The sequence below is a fragment of the Petaurus breviceps genome, unplaced genomic scaffold (assembly GCF_028583685.1).
Source record: "Petaurus breviceps papuanus isolate PSGF00001 unplaced genomic scaffold, PetGlider_PUasm1.0 181, whole genome shotgun sequence".
Lineage (NCBI taxonomy): Eukaryota > Metazoa > Chordata > Mammalia > Diprotodontia > Petauridae > Petaurus > Petaurus breviceps.
The window spans coordinates 10,152,100-10,168,375 of NW_027185784.1; positions in this window are offsets into that span (position 1 = coordinate 10,152,100).

Sequence of the window (16,276 nt, forward strand, 5' to 3'; positions counted from 1 at the left end):
TCCATCTGTCACCCAACTATCACCTGTGGCTTCAAGAAGTTGTAGCATGTGCAATGGCCACACTTTGGTAAAACCATCTGAGCAGATAGACTAAACCAGGTTGAGGGTAACTGACAGGCCTCAAATCCATCAGTGAATTAGGGGAATGTCTGCCCCAAGCATGTGAAGATTCCTGTAAGGGGGATGGGTAGATGAGAACAGTTTGTTCCAATGGCCTTGAAGGCAGATGAAGCAGGTGCTATGGAACACCTGGGCAGACACGGAAGACGCCAAGGTCATCGACTGCATCCCAGGCCATCCCCAGTCATCCTGACTTTGATGACTCTGAGAGAGTGAGGATGACGACTTTGTACCACTCTGCCTGACGTAAATCCAATTCATGAGCAAGTCACAATGTCACCCCATGAAGTCATTGGTCTTCTTGGAAAAACTTCTCCACAAGAATAGCATGACAAACCTTATCAAAAGCATTGCTAAAATCTAGGCAATTGTAGCCATGACATACTCTCTTCTACTTGTTTAATCAGCCTGTGGGGAGGAGGGGAGGAAATGTGGTTAGTTTGAAATGATTTGTTCTTGATGAAGCCAAGCTGGCTCTTTGTCATTGCTACTTCACTTTGTAGATATGGCCCCCGGAACCGAATGCAGGACTCCAGCAGGGGCCTGCCTAATCAGTACTGGATACAGCAGAACCATCACTTTCCTTTTTCTGGGCACTGTGCTCCTTTTAATACAGCCTAAGATCACTTTCATTTTTTTTTTGGCTGTCATGACACACTGTTGACTCATACTAGCCATACAGTCCTCTCAAAGCTCCAAAAAAAATGTTTCACATGAACTGTTGTTCAGCCATGCTTCCCCATCCTGTGTTTGTGCAGGTGACTTTTTAAAATCCAAACATAGGAGTTGGTCATGAATTTAACCTTATTAGATTCAGCCTATTGTTCTATCTCCTTCCTAAGTGGTGCAGTGGCTAGAACACTGAGCCTGGAGTCAGGAAGAACTCAATGCAGATCAGGCCTCTCATACTAACTGTGCGAGCCTGGCTAAATCCCTTAACCTATGTTTGCCACAGTTTCCTCAATGGCAAAATAATAATGTCACCTACCTTGAAGGGTTGTTGTGAGGATTAATTAAATGAGATAATATTTGAGAATCTGGTACACAGTAGGAGCTAGATAAATGCTTATTTCCTCCTCCTAGCATAGTAAGATCTTTTTGATAATGAGTTGTAATCCATTTGTAACTATCCCACACTGCTTTGTATTACATGAAAATATGATTGACAAGCCACCTATGCCTTCCTCCAAGTCACTGAGAAAATGTTTAGAAGACAGCTAAGGACAGATTTTGGGAGCTTCCCTCAGATTCATATTCACCCATGAATGACTATTCTTTGGCTTAATCATCCAGATTCACCTAGTCAGTCTAGCCCCTATTTCTCTATCTTGTCCACAAGGTAGCAAATGCTTTGCCATAATCCAGTTATAAGTTTATGACATCTCTTTACCTGCCAGGCTAATAAGCCCTATCCAAAAATTAGGTTAATCTGGCATGATATTCGTGGAAAAGTCATGCTGGTTCTTAATACTCACCATTTCTCCATTTTTGCAAATTACACTTTTAACTATATTCCAGGGGTGGCTAGGTGGCGCAGTGAATAGAGCACCAGCCCTAGAGTCAAGAGGACCTGAGTTCAAATCCAGCCCTGTCAGACACTTAACACAAAAACTAGCTATGTGACCTTGGGCAAGTCACTTAACCCCAATTGCACTACCTTCCCCCCTCCAAAAAGCAAAAAAAAAAAATACAGTCCAAATTTTTTTTTTCAGAAGTCAAAGTTAAGCTTTTAGATTTGAAGACTCTAGTCACTTCACTTTTTTTGAAAATTAGGTCAACAATTATCCCTCTTTGATACCAAGGCATCTTTCCTATTCTGAATGATTTTTAAGAAATCACCATTCTACTCATTTTTCAGTACCCTGAGACATAAGTCATATAGACCTAATAACCTGAACTCATTGAAGCCATCCAGTTTCATTCCACAAATCTCACTTTACTTGAACTAAGCCAACAAGTGCTATTCAGTAGAGGTAGTTGGGAGCCTATTTAGTGATCAAATAACCATTGTTTGTTAGTGGTATATAAGATTATATGTAAAGAGTAGTTTTTTAAATGCTAGAAATTGTTAATCTCTTCAATGGTTTAAATTTTTCTTTTACTTTTTAGACCACTCACTTGTCTATTGAACCCCTTTTTTCATACATAGTACAAAGGCAAACTTGCAACAGCTTCTATTGCCAACCTCTCCAAAACTCAAAATTAATAGGGCTAAAATTTTTTTTGCTGTATTTCTTTTGTTTTAAATAAACCATTTACCATAGACTAGCTTTCAAGCACTAACAAAACCAATTAAATATGTTTACTATTATTTAAACTTTTTAAAATGACATTCAATTTGTAGAAATTTATAGCAACTTAACTGCTACTCATTTGTAAAATGCTTAGTATGGAAGGTGCTTGTTCTCTCCCACTCTCACCCCTTTTACATTGTCTTTTTGGTCTATTCACCCTGTGTGTACATTTGCCTATTTTATGGTTATAATCAGACATATGCTAATATTCTGGTTATACTTTCTTCACCTTGTATTATTTAATATTTCTTTCTATATTTCTTCATTCTTCATCCACTTGGTTTTTCTTCTGCATATAGTTACAAACTGAATTCTTTTGAGAGATTATAGCTCTCAATTAGGGCAGCTAGGTGGATGGATAGAGTGCTGGGTCTGGAGTCAGAAAGACCTGAATTAAATCCAGCCTCAGACACTTATTAGGTATGTTACCCTTGTCAAGCCACTTAACCCTGTTTACCTCAGTTTCCTCATCTGTAAAATGATCTAGAAGGAAATGGCAAACCACTCCAGTATCTTTGCCAAGAAAACCCCAAATGGGGTCATAAAGCTCAGACACAACTGAAACAGTTAAACACAAAGCTCTCGGGTAGGAGGCTCTGAAATGTTCTAGGGCCTAATGCAATTATCATCATATCATCCATAAACAAGACCACTCTGGAGAATCTACATCTGGAGCATCTACAGGAAGTCTCTCTTCCATTTGGACCTTGATAGATAGGCTCCATGATGGTGGCAACCTCCTTTGTTGAACATGTATCCCTGTTTCAGGTCTCACTGCAAGAGAGCAAAGAACTAGAAACAAAATAGGCATCCATCAATTGGGGAATGGATGAACAAATCATAGTGTATGGATGTACTTCAATTTTAGTGATCCATAAGAAATGAAGGACGTGATGGATCAAAAGAAATATGGAAAGACTTGACTTATAGGAACTGATACAGAGTAAAATGAGCAGAAAAGGAGAACAATTTATACTGTGACTAAGATAATAATGTGAGGAAAGATAACTCTGAAAGACCTCTGACCTTTGAACTCTGATCTCAAGAGGAAGAGCTCAGAACTAACACCCAAGCAGCAGCTAACTATGACTTCAAAAGAATAATGATAAAACATACTATCCATCCCTTGGCAAGGAGGTGATGGATTAGACGTATAGAACCAGACTTTCGTTCTCAGACATGTTTTGTCTGATTATCCATATTTGTCATAAGAGAGAACTTCTACTCAGAAGATAAGGAGAAAGTAGGTAAAAAAAAAAACATGGTAGGAAAAAAGGGGGGAGGGTTTATGATTCTTTATTTTTGAAATTAAACTATAAATAATCATTAAATAAGTTTTAAGTGGTTATAGTGATATGCAGGATTAAACACATAATAAAAATTTAATTGTTAAAAATCAAATGGTCATCAAAGTTATTTTTGTTGTAACATCTTTCAAGGAACCTTACATAATATTGACGTATGCATGGGAGACACCTGGTGTCCAGACTATGATATGCAGTTGCATAAACAACTCATAGAGCTAGTCCATATATGCATGTATCTTAAACAGCACTTCTGATGGACAATGAACTGGTCCAAAATAAAACAGGAGAACAGAATGGGACATGTTATCTTTGGGAAACTATACAGTGCTTTTAATGACCCAAACATTGTGATATAAGAACACATCCAATTAATATCAATATTCTTCTGGTGATTCTGTGTGTCTGTAAGCCATGAATTGGCATAGTTTCAGAAAAATAAGAGATAATAACATAAAAAGAAATAGGAATGTTTCCAGAGTCATAGCTAATAAATATCTAAGGCAGTATTTGAACTCAGGTCTTTCTGACTCTCATGCTCTATCCACCACACTATCTACTTATTTTGGCTAATCTAAGTAAACTGGTTTTTTTTTATTGTGATATGAATCTGAGTTATTTTTAGTGTCTAACTCTAAAAAGGTATAGCTTCCAAGAGGTGGCACCTAAGCCAAAAATATATTAAACCAAAGCCACAAATAGGCTCTTGGGGAGTAACAGGAAATCCATCCTGGGGAGAACTTCCCGCAGACCCCAGTTACAATAGAATTTTCTTGGTGAGTAAACATAGGGGGATAAAAATCATCACCCTGCAGCCAACATAGTAATGGGTCTCTTAGAACTTAATAAGATTGCTTTTCAGCCAATAAAAATACCATTCATTACTGAACTCATGCTAGAAGCATTCCTAATTTCATAAGCCCAGCCTGAAAATAAGTTCAGCTGGCAAAATCTTTTTCAACAAAGGTCCACCTCCTTACCATGATGAGGTGATAGAATAGATCTTTCATGGTGGGGGTTGCCATATTGTTCTCTGAAAAAAAAAGTACAATATTCCTATGGATTAGTTTACTATGCCAATCAATATCACCCTGGCTCTGAACATAGTTCTACTCTAATGTTTAGTGTAGCATGGAAGGTACCCTGGTTCTCAAATTCTCTGCCAATGATGTATAAGTGTTGTCTAGTTCTATCATGCTGAAAAGACTTCTGGTACAATCCTGGTGAAAACTGATGCTCAAGAACCAACTTAACTAAGAACGGAGAGGCTTATCTTCAGAATGACCAATAAATAATGAATTTTAAGCTTAGGACAACACATGAAAGCAAAGGTCTTTGGGATACCAAAACAAAGCAAAAAAATAATCCCTGCCCTCAAGTTTACATTCTACTACTCCCATGAAGTATTAACATGGCAAAAATTAGGCACAGGGCTCTGCCACCCAATTATAAATTTAAAACAATGAATCTAAACCTGTGGTAGTTTGTTTTTTTCTTATTTATTTTTCATGTATTTTCTGGACTACATGCATAGCTTCACATAATTACTTTCTTTGGTGGTATTTTCATCATGTTTGAAGTCTTCCTCTTTCTTTTTCCTCCTGCGCTGAAATTACATGTCATTGTATTTAATTGTTTGATTTTTCATTATATTTAAAACAAACATTCCTGTTTTCAGTTCCTCATCCATTGAGGAAAAACATGGAAGTGCGTATAGAGTCTAAAGAGCTACTACATTAAATATCCCCTCTCAAACTCTTACTTTTTTTATTGTGAGAGGGAGAAAATATCGCCAGAAATAAAAATTGTCAACTGACTTTATGGTATAAAAGCTAGAAATGAAATGCATGTGTCAATAATAGCAATATCCGTTCACAAATAAATTGTAGTAACATTATTTGTGCTCCATATAAATGTGTTTTTTTCTATGTATTTACTTAATTGTTTTAAAGCTATCATTCAGTTCACCTCATTTTAAGAAGAACATTGATTAGCTGGAGAGTGTCCAGAAGAGGGCGACAAGACTAAAGAAGGACCTTGAGATTATGGAGGAATTGAATTGAAATAGTGTAGGATTATCATCAGAAAAATGAATGAATAATTGCTCATTTTCCCATCCTATTACTTGACTTTTAACTATTTGTTAAAGTAAGGCTTTGCTTCCAGGGTGGAGAGCACACTGTCCTAAGCTACAGGGATTTTGTGCAGCTATTTTCAGAGATGCTTCTAGGGACTTGTATGTTTTAGCTCTTCTAAGGTGGTATGCTCTACGGAGAGGTGTTTACTACTCTTCTGGCCTGTGCTCTTGTCTTTGAGTGACCACAAGCACTCTTTTATGCCCTGGAACTATGAGGAGGGTCCCTGCACCCCCACCACTGTGGCTGTGAGCTCTGCTGTGCTAGTGCTCCCCCTCTCCCTGAGACTGCCACCCACAGCTATGAGCCAGATCTAAGCATGGGCAAAGCAACAGATTCCTGCCTCAGCACTAGCAAAAAGACCGAAGCATGTTGAGTAACCCCCTGTGGAAAACTTAGGGGAGGGTGTGGACAAGATTTAGTATGAAAAGATATGGATGGCTACCCTTAAAGGCAGTGCCTTCAATGAAGTGTCAGGTTCATCAAAATATTTTTATTTTGAGATACTGAAAAAGAGAACTACTAATCATTCCACATATATTTTTGTGAGAGCCTTCTATATAGTGAGCACTGTGGAGATGCCCTCAACTTTAAGCAGCTTGAAGTTTAATTGGAAAGCCAAGATTAACATGTGAAACAATGGTAGACAACACAATATTATATAAAATTAAGTGTGAAGTTGTGTAGTATAGGCTATAAATGCTATAGCAGTACAGAAGAGAGGGAACTTTTGAGGATAGGAATAGCCAGGGACAGATCAATGAAGAAACACTACAGCTGTAGAGTATAGGACCTGGAGTCATAAGCCTTGAGTTTGAATCTGTCTTAGGACAATTACTAGCTATAATGATAGCAAGTAACTTAATTTCTCAGTTTCCTCATCTAAAACAGTTCAGCTACTATGTCACAAAGTGATATGCAAATGAGTTATTATTCTTGTTATTATTGAAGTCGAATTTGAGCCATGCCTTGAAGGATTTGGAGAAAAATATTATAGAGTAGAGGAAATAATGTGAGCAAAGTCAAAGTGGTAGGAAGAAATACCAGCATAGTTGTGGAACTATAAGAAGACTGGACTGACTAAAACTATCAAGGAACCTAAAATCTAGTTAGGGGAAAGAGGATGTATTCACCTAAAAAGAATGGCACAAGACAGTTAAGTCTGAAGGAAAATTGTAAGTTTTCTATATGTAATAGGAAAGGGCGAGATTAATTATAGTAGGGTATGTGGGGTGTTCAGAGAAGACTAGTGCCTCGGGTATGAAGGTTTACTGAGCCCTTTTCAGGCCTGTTTATCTACTTTTTGATGTCCACCTTGCATTCAACTCTCACCTGTGGCTCCAAGAAACTGTAACATGTGCAAAGGTCACACCTCTCTAAACCATCTCAGCAAATGGGATATGGGCTAAACCAGGTTGAGGGTAAGTGACAGTCTTCAAACCTCTTGATGAGTTAGGGGGTGTCTACCCCAAGCATGTGAAGACTTCCCCTGCAGAATAGGTGGATGTGAATAATTTGTTCCAGTGGGCTGCAAAGGTGATGGAAGCAGTCCCCATGGAGCGCAAAGAGCTTGATTAGACATCAAAGACACCAGGGTCATCCTGTATCCCAAGCCATTGCCAGTCATCTTGACTTTTGTCTTACCACTGAATTTCAATGACTTTGGAAGAGAGTGAAGCTGAAAACTTTGTGCAACTCTACCTCACTTAAATACAGTTCATGCTCCAGTCAAGACCCATGAAGTCATTGGTCCTCTTTGAAAACAAAGGAGAAACAACAACAATGATGATCAATTGAAGGAAATGAGGATAATTACCTTGAAGAAGGGGAGACCTACAGGGCAACATGATAGTTGTCTCTGTTTGGAGTTATTGGACAAAAGGAGGAGCAGTGGGGTTGAAGTTGCAAAGAGGCAGAGATTTAGGCTGGACGTAAAAAAAAATCTCCCAAAACCATTAGTTGTACTAAAATGGAGAGGGTTGCCTCAGGAGGTGGTAGATTTCTTCTCACTGGAAATCTTCAAGCAAAAGCTGGACGACCCCATGTTGGATGAGTGGTCAAGGGGATTCTTTGTGAAGAATGGATTGAACCATATTGCCCATGAAGTCTGAAATTCTATGATTCTGCAAGAAAAGGCAAAGGACCTTTCATGGCTCAGATAATAATAACTCTTCTATTCTCCCTCTTATTTCTGCCTCTGACTCAAACCATTTCTTAGCTTTGGTTTCCTCTACTCAGAGGGCTAGTTCGTGTACTGATTATCCCTTTTATAACTGTTTATAATTTTCAATTGCCCTCATCAGCCACCTAAAGAATTGTTTGTGTCTGCCTTTAACCCTTGGTGTACTGGCAGCAATCGTCTAGAGTTGATTGTATCTATGACTATTCTTTAAAATGTAAGCTGCCATTTAAATGCTTTTACTTAGTGGAAATGCTAAGTTCATTTTAAGGATGATGTCCTTTCTTGCTCTGTAGATTTGAACACATATTTTCATCTCTCCTAATCTGAGGTACCTTAAAAAAGGAGTGATATCTAAACCTCCAAAAAAAATAAAATGAAAAAATAAGATAATAAATAAATAACAAATAAATGAAATAAGCAAATGAATAGATAGATAAACAAACTGATAAATGAATTGATAGATAATGAAATGCAATAAAAAGAAATTAATAATTCAGCCTAAACTCTTTATTCAGTTCATTTGTTTCTGGTAAGGGGGCTCATTTACAATTGTGAGTTTTTGGAAATTGTAGCTATCTTTGAGTTAAAAGCACTTCAATGAGACAAAACAGAAAGAATAAATATGAACCAGATCTACTTTGGGGATGAGTCAAATGGACAGAGCTGAGACTATGAGGTTCAATTTCACCTGTCACCTAGAACTTACAGAAAAGAGTCTTCCTCTGCCTATACTCAATCCATGGTTAAAGGATGATGTTGGTGTCAGGAAGACATGAGTTTAGAAAAGGGCTCATAGGGTAACAAATCTAGATATGGAAGGGACTTTAGAGGTCATGAGTAACCTGCTCATTGTAAAGAAGGGGTAACAAGGCACAGGGAAAGTAAATGACTTCCCTAAAGTTACATAACTAGAAAGCATCTGGAGAAGTGTGTGCTTCTAACTTCCCTCCCTCCCAACCTGCTCTCCCTTCCATCAACCCCCACTCTCATCCCCTTCTCCCCTACTCTCTGGTAGGGTGAGATGCCCTATTTAGTGTGTATGTCATTCCCTCCCTAAGCCAAATTCAATGAGAGTAAGGCTGATCCATTCCCTTTTGCCTTCCTGTTCTTCCACTCCATTGTGACCATTTTCCCTTACCTCTTCTATATGAGATAATTTACCCCATTCTGTCTCTCCCCATCCCTTCTCATTATATTCCCCTCACCTCTCAGTTTTACCTTTTAAGTATCATCCCTTCCTATTCAATTGGTCCTGTGCCCTCTATGTATACCTGTGCACATATATACACACACTCACATATGTATTCACATGCCCATATACCCTCCTATATAGACATATGTAAGTATGTATATATATATATATATATATATATATATTTATATTCCCTTCAACTATTCTCATGCTGAGAAAAGTTTCATAAGTTACAATTATCATTTTGCCATGTAGGAATGTAAATAATTCAACTTTGATAAGTTCCTTATGATTTCTCTTCCCTGTTTACCTTCTCATGCTTCTCTTGCTTTTTGTATCTGAATGTCAAATTTTCTATTCAACTCTGGTTTTTTCATCAATAAGTCCTCTATTTCATTGAATGACCATATTTTCCCCTGAAACATGATACTCAGTTTTGCTGGGTAGGTGACTCTTGGTTTTAATCCCAGCTCCTTTGACATCCAGAATATCATATGTCAAGCCCTTTGATCTCTCAATGTAGAAGTTGCCAGATCCTGTGTTCTCCTGATTGTGTTTCCACAATATTCAAATTGTTTCTTCTTGGCTGCTTGTAATATTTTCTCCTTGATCTGGGAACTCTGGAACCTGGCTATAATATTCCTAGGAATTTTCTTTTTGGGATCTTTTTCAAGAGGTGATTGGTGGATTCTTTCTCTATTTTGTCCTCTGGTTCTAAAACATCAGGGCAATTTTCCTTGAGAATTTCTAGATTCATTTTTTGATCATGGCTTTCAGGTAGTCCAACAATTTTTAAATTATCTCTCCTGTATCTATTTTCCAGCTCAGTGGTTTTTCCAATGAGATATGTCACATTGCCTTCTATTTTTTTCATTTGTTTGGATCTGTTTAATAGCATCTTGATTTCTCATAAAGTCACTAGCTTCCATTTGCTCCAATCTAATTCTGAAGTAATTATTCTCTTCAGTGAGCTTTTGAGATTCTTTTTCCATCAGGCAAATTCAGCTTTTTAAGGCATTCTTCTCCTCATTGGCTTTCTGAGCCTCTTTTGCCATTTGAGTTAGTCTATTTTTAAGGTGCTATTTTCCTCAGTCAAGTTATTGACTCTCTTTTCATGATTTTCTTGCATCATTCTCATTTCTTTTCCCAATTTTTCCTTCACTTGTCTTATTTGGTTTTCAAAATCCTTCTTAAGCTCCTCTATGGCCTGTAACCAGTTCTTATTTTTCTTGGAGGCTTTTGTTGCAGGAGTTCTGACTTCACTGTCTTCCTGACATTCCATGCTTTGATCCTTTTTGTCCCCAAAAAAGGAATCCAAATTTGGATTGCTGTTTTTGCTTTGCTTCCTTTGCTTGCTCATGTTGCCACTCAATTACTTGACTTTTGAGCTTTTGGCCCCAGTAGAACTCTGCTTCCAGAGAGGAGAGCTTTGCCCAAAATCACTGGGGTTTTCACAGCTGCCAGAGCTATTAGTTGGCTGCCCTCTTTGAAGCTTCCACAAGCTCTAGCACACTGGTCACACACCCCAGGACCTCTACCCTAGACAGCAATCCAGATCCAAGCAGATTAAAGCAAGAGTGATTACTCCTCAGAATGGTTGTTTGGTCCCCCTACAATCTGCAGGCCAGGAGCTCTGAAGCAGCCATGCGGCTGTGGCCACTGCACCTCAGCCGCTTCTCCCTCCAGGGGCAGAGGCCAGGCTGCACTCCTGGACTCCCTGTTCCCAAAGTCTACACTGACCACTCACTTTGTCTTTGGCATTTATGGGTTAATAATTCTGGAAACCACCACAACTGCTGGTGATCAACAGCTTTTTAACCTTTCACATCCACTGAGTACAGCCCAATCCATGACAAGTGGGCTCTCTCTTTGCATGGTTTCTCTCTGTGTGAGCAACTCTTCCTCTGTTGGCCAATCTACTGTTGACTCTGTCAATGCTACTGTTGCCACTGTGATACACCCTATTTTGGTGCCCCAAAAAAGGGACAGCACCAGCTGCCTTCTAAGATTTCACAATGTCCTGTCCCAAACGAAGGAAGGCACAACTAGGAAGTAGCCCCATCCCAGGCACAGGCCTGATTAGGAAGCCATGAGCTCATAGCTTTTAGTTAAGGAGATGCAACCTCCCAGCCATCTAGCATCCAAAACCTCTAGAATCTGAAAAGTTATCTTCACACCTTGAGACCAGCAGAAAGATGAACCTGAGCATCAGAAATTAACTCTTTTACATATTCACGTATTTCTGGTTCACAAACCTATTAAAAAGGTCATCATGGTCTGACAGGAAGCACTCAGAGGATATCTACCCCTGCTCTGAAGTAGGAGTGGGGAGATGCCCTCCATTATATCACTTCAAGTGACTATTGCATTAGAAGAAGAAAACAAGAAAAGCAAGGAGATGGAAATACTATCTCTTCACCATGTTCTGACCTGTCATTATGTTTCATAGACTGTTCTATCATCACATGCTGAGCATCTGAAATATTTCAGTCACTGATCAACTTAAAATATTACAGAAAAAAATGGTTCCAACCTCCAAGGAACCTACACTATGAAGAAATCATTCTAATGTTCATAGAACCACAAGAAGAGAATCACTGACCAAACCAAGAAGTATACTACCTTTCAGTACCTAGTGATTACCATTCAGTAATAAAATATTGCTGTTCTGGGAGACCATGGCCATTTAAATACTAGATACACAGTCAAGGATGTCTGATATGCAGCCAGTGAATAGTGTTCTCTTATGGCAGGTTCTGGTTAAATGGTTAAGGACCACTCGGTGGATTAATCTGTTCATAATTGGGCACTTTATTAAAGAAGCAATATAAATTTGAAATATCATTGCCATTCCCTGAAATTCCATTTAAAGTCTTTAAGCTAAATGTGTCGAGTCAACCAAATGTGCAGTAGCATATGTTTTAAGGATCTAACAGCTGTCTGCTGAAAACTATAGAAGACTCCAATTCAGCCAACTTACTTCTCACCTCTAAATGAAGGGGCTGAACAGACCTGTTTGACCTTATCTCTGCTCTCAAAATTTATGAACAAAGAGTATATTTTCTTTTGCATCTATAAAGCCCTTTTTGTTTGCAAAGGACTTCCTCATCACATCTGTTCATCACTGTGCACAGCAGACCTGTGAATTAAATTTCCCCTTTTGACAAATGAGATGAAAGAGCCCAGAAAAGAAGAAACCACCCAAGATCACATAACAGGCTAAGAGCCAATGAGTTCCAAAATGACAAGATATGGGGAAGTTTAAGGTGTGTACAGAGAGCTGTTAATCACCTTCTTCCTGCCTGAAGTGAATTTTTCTTCACTGAGCTGTTATATCATGATCACTTTTTACCATTAGGAATATGGATGCAATATAACTGGCCATATTCCCTTTTTTTCCTAAGGTACTTAAGGAGCTTTTCAGGTAATAGCTCAAGAATTACCCTAACATCTCTATGAAATATGAATACAGAGGGTACCATTATCCCCATCAAAGGGATGAGGAAGAAATTGAAGCACCAAGCTATCCAGCTACTAGGTGACATCTCTGATTTTCATTGGGCAGATTCTTTTAAATAGAAGTCACATATATACTAGCCAGACAGACAAGCTGATCCAGACTCAGGTGTAAATTATAAGGTGCTGGGAGTGCTTTACGTAAGAGACTAACAACATTAGAGATGTTTATTGAAAAGTAAATAGGAACTGGGGAAAATTAGCAGTCCCATGTTGTGTTCCTGCTGGCTCTCAATTGGCAGCTTCATTCAGAATATCCAGCTCCATACTACAGTTTGCTAAACTCTGAGATAATGATGGTTCTGATGCAATCTAATGCATGCTCCTTATAGGCTGGATACCCCCCAATTCTGTCTTAGCTCACAGTCCCTCTTAAAGGATAGGTTTTTATACTCCAAAGGATGACTAGACAGAAAAAGATTGGCCTCTTCTGGGTGAGGCTTGGCCAAGATACCTCAGGGAGAGGCAGATAGCTGGTAGAAACTTGTTGTGTAAGGGAAATGACATCTCTGGGAGAACTATGTAGGAACTGAGATGAAGCAATGGCATAAATTACTGTACATTCTACTAGTACCTTGCGCACATGTATTCGTCTGCTACTTTCAATGGAAAAAAATGTTTAAATCAAAGTCAACAAAAGCAAGACTACAAATCTGCTCCAAGCCACAGTAAATTAAAAGATCAATAATTATTTGATACTATATACAAGGCCAAAATTGAGTCAGTGTATATGAATCTTTTTAAATTGAAAAAAAATATTTTTAATTAACAAACATTTATTTTCTCTCCCACCCATCTCATTCAAAAGGGGAAAAAATGTAACAAATACGGTTAGTCAAACGAAACAAAATCTCACATTGCTCATGTCTAAACATGTGTGTTTCATATATCTTGAATCCATTATTTCTCTGTCAGAGGCAGTATGCTTCATCCAGTCTTCTGGAATCATGGTTAGTCATTGCATTGATAAGAGTTCTTTAAATCTTTCAAAATTGTGTCTTGACAATGCTATTATTATTGTAATAATTGTCCTCTTTGTTCTGCTGACTTTGTTCTGCATAAGTTCATATAAGTCTTCCCAGGTGTAGTAGCAAGCACCATAGCATACCCAGGGTGGCTGCCAACACAGGTTCTTAGATCTGCCTTTCTAAAGGAAAGCAACTCAAAATGGGTTAACAATCTGGTTTTAATCAAACATATGTCATTTATCTAGTTCGGGGGAAAAGTCAGCACCCTGAACTTCAGAGAATACAAACAAGTTACAAGCAGACAGAGAAACAGATCAGCAGACAGGCTTCCAGCTGTCTGACAATTACATCCATACCTAGTCAGTTACCAGAGAGGGAAGCACCAACATCTGAGTTTTCAAAGCCGGATGCTCAACAGAGTTTCATCTGTTCAAATCATACAACTCTTCTCAAAGTGAGCCCCAAAACAAAACCTCACATCAGGGTTTATACAGCCTTCTCCTGGATCAGAGAATGTCACAGCCCTCTTGACCCACTGCCCAATCAGGAAGCAACAAGGTGTAGGGACTCCTGAAAAACAAGCCTCCAACCACAGGCTCCATGTGACCACATTCAGCCTATTGGGGGCAGAGTATATTTTCAAATCAAAGAAGGTTCTCAGAGTCATTTAAGCCTATCAAAGGGCCTAGGGGCAGGGAAGATCTTAAATTCTCATTCCCATAACACCAGTTTTCTCTGAAACCCACCCCCCTTCATCATTTTTACAACATAACAATCCATTACATTAATATACCATGATTTGTTTAGCCATTTTCCTATGAATTAGTTCTTTGCTACCACAAAAAGAGATACTATAGCATTTCTGTACATATGAATCCTTTCCACCTTTTTTGGATCTCTTCGTGGCACAGACCTGGTTGGTTGTATTATTGGGTCAAAGGGTAAACATAGTTTAGTGACTTTGAGGTCATAGTTTCAAGATGCTTCCCAGAATGTCCAAGCCAGTCCATACCCTCACCACTAGTACATTTAATATACCTGTTTCCCCATAGCCCTAAGATTTGTCATTTTCCATTTTTGTCAACTTTGCCAATCTGATAGGTGTGAGGCAGAAGCACAAAATTGATTTACTTAGCATTTCTCTAATTATTAATGATTTGGAATACTTTTTTCATGTAGGTATTTATTTACAGCTTAAATGTCTTCCTCTGAAAACCCTGACTGCTCATATACTTTGACCATTTGTCAATTTGGGAATGGTTCTTATTCTTATAAATTTAAATCAATTCCCTATATATCTTGGAAATGAGACCTTTATCAGAAAAACATGCTGCAAAGAGTTTTCCTAGTTAAATGGTCCCCATTTAATTTTAGGTGCATTTATTTGTGCAAAACTTTTTAAGTTTTATATAATCAAAACTGTCCATTTTACCTTTTGTGCATTCCTCTATCTTTTGTTTAGTTATGAACTCTTCCTATATCCATAGATTTGAAAGGTAATTTCTTCCCTGCTCTTCTAATTTCTTTATAATAACACCTTTTATATATAAGTCATACACCTATTTGGAGTTTATCTTGGAAGATAAACTGGAAGATGTTGATTTATACCTAGTTTCTGACAGACCACTTTCCAGTTTTCCTAACAGATTTTGTTGAACTGTGAGTTTGTACCTAAGTAATTGGGATCTTAGGGTTTATCAAAATCTAAGCTACTGAGCACATTTGCTTCTGTATTTTATGCATAAAATTTTTAAAATATTATGAGAGTAATCAACATGATTTTTTAAAAGTTCATTTAAAAGGACCTTTGCAAAATTGTGCAACAATATGGGAGTAAAGGTTAGAGCTCTATTGAGCCCTATGTTATAGAGAAGGAAAAAATACTGGTTTTCTCATTTTTCCATTTAAAAAAGGACTTTAAAAGGTATTTGAGTTAAAAAGGGGAAATTTTCAGTGAAAACCCAAATTGTCAGTGATAACCCAAAAGATGAAATAAATTCATTTTATAACAAGAAATTTCTCCTAGAATTTATAATAAATAATTCCCCCTAAAACTCTTCCTATGAACTTTTCTTATGATAGCACACTGAATAAGTATTCGAATCAGAAAATCTTATGATATTATAACCATATATGAATACAAAGTTCCATGGTTTATGAAACAAACAGATACAAATTTTACTACCATTTGCAACATCGTATTTGTGTGAAATGAGGTTTTCTTCTATAGCTATTATAAAGAAAAAAATATTGATCTCAATTAGAGGTTGAAAAAGAGTTATGTGAAACAATATCTTCAATGACACCACATTTTGAGAAGCATGTAAAAAAAAGCCCATGTATTACATTAATAATATTATTATTATGGTTATTATTTTTCTCTTATAAATGTGAAAACTTAGAGGGTTTAATCAATAAATTTCTGCATGTTATTTTATTGTCTAAGATCTGTGTGTTTTTCAAAAATTGAAACAAATTCTTAATTTTATTTTAAAAAATGCTAGCTAAGAAAATTACTTGCAAAGACTGCTTTTTTGCAAAGTATCTAGGGACAGAAAAAAAATT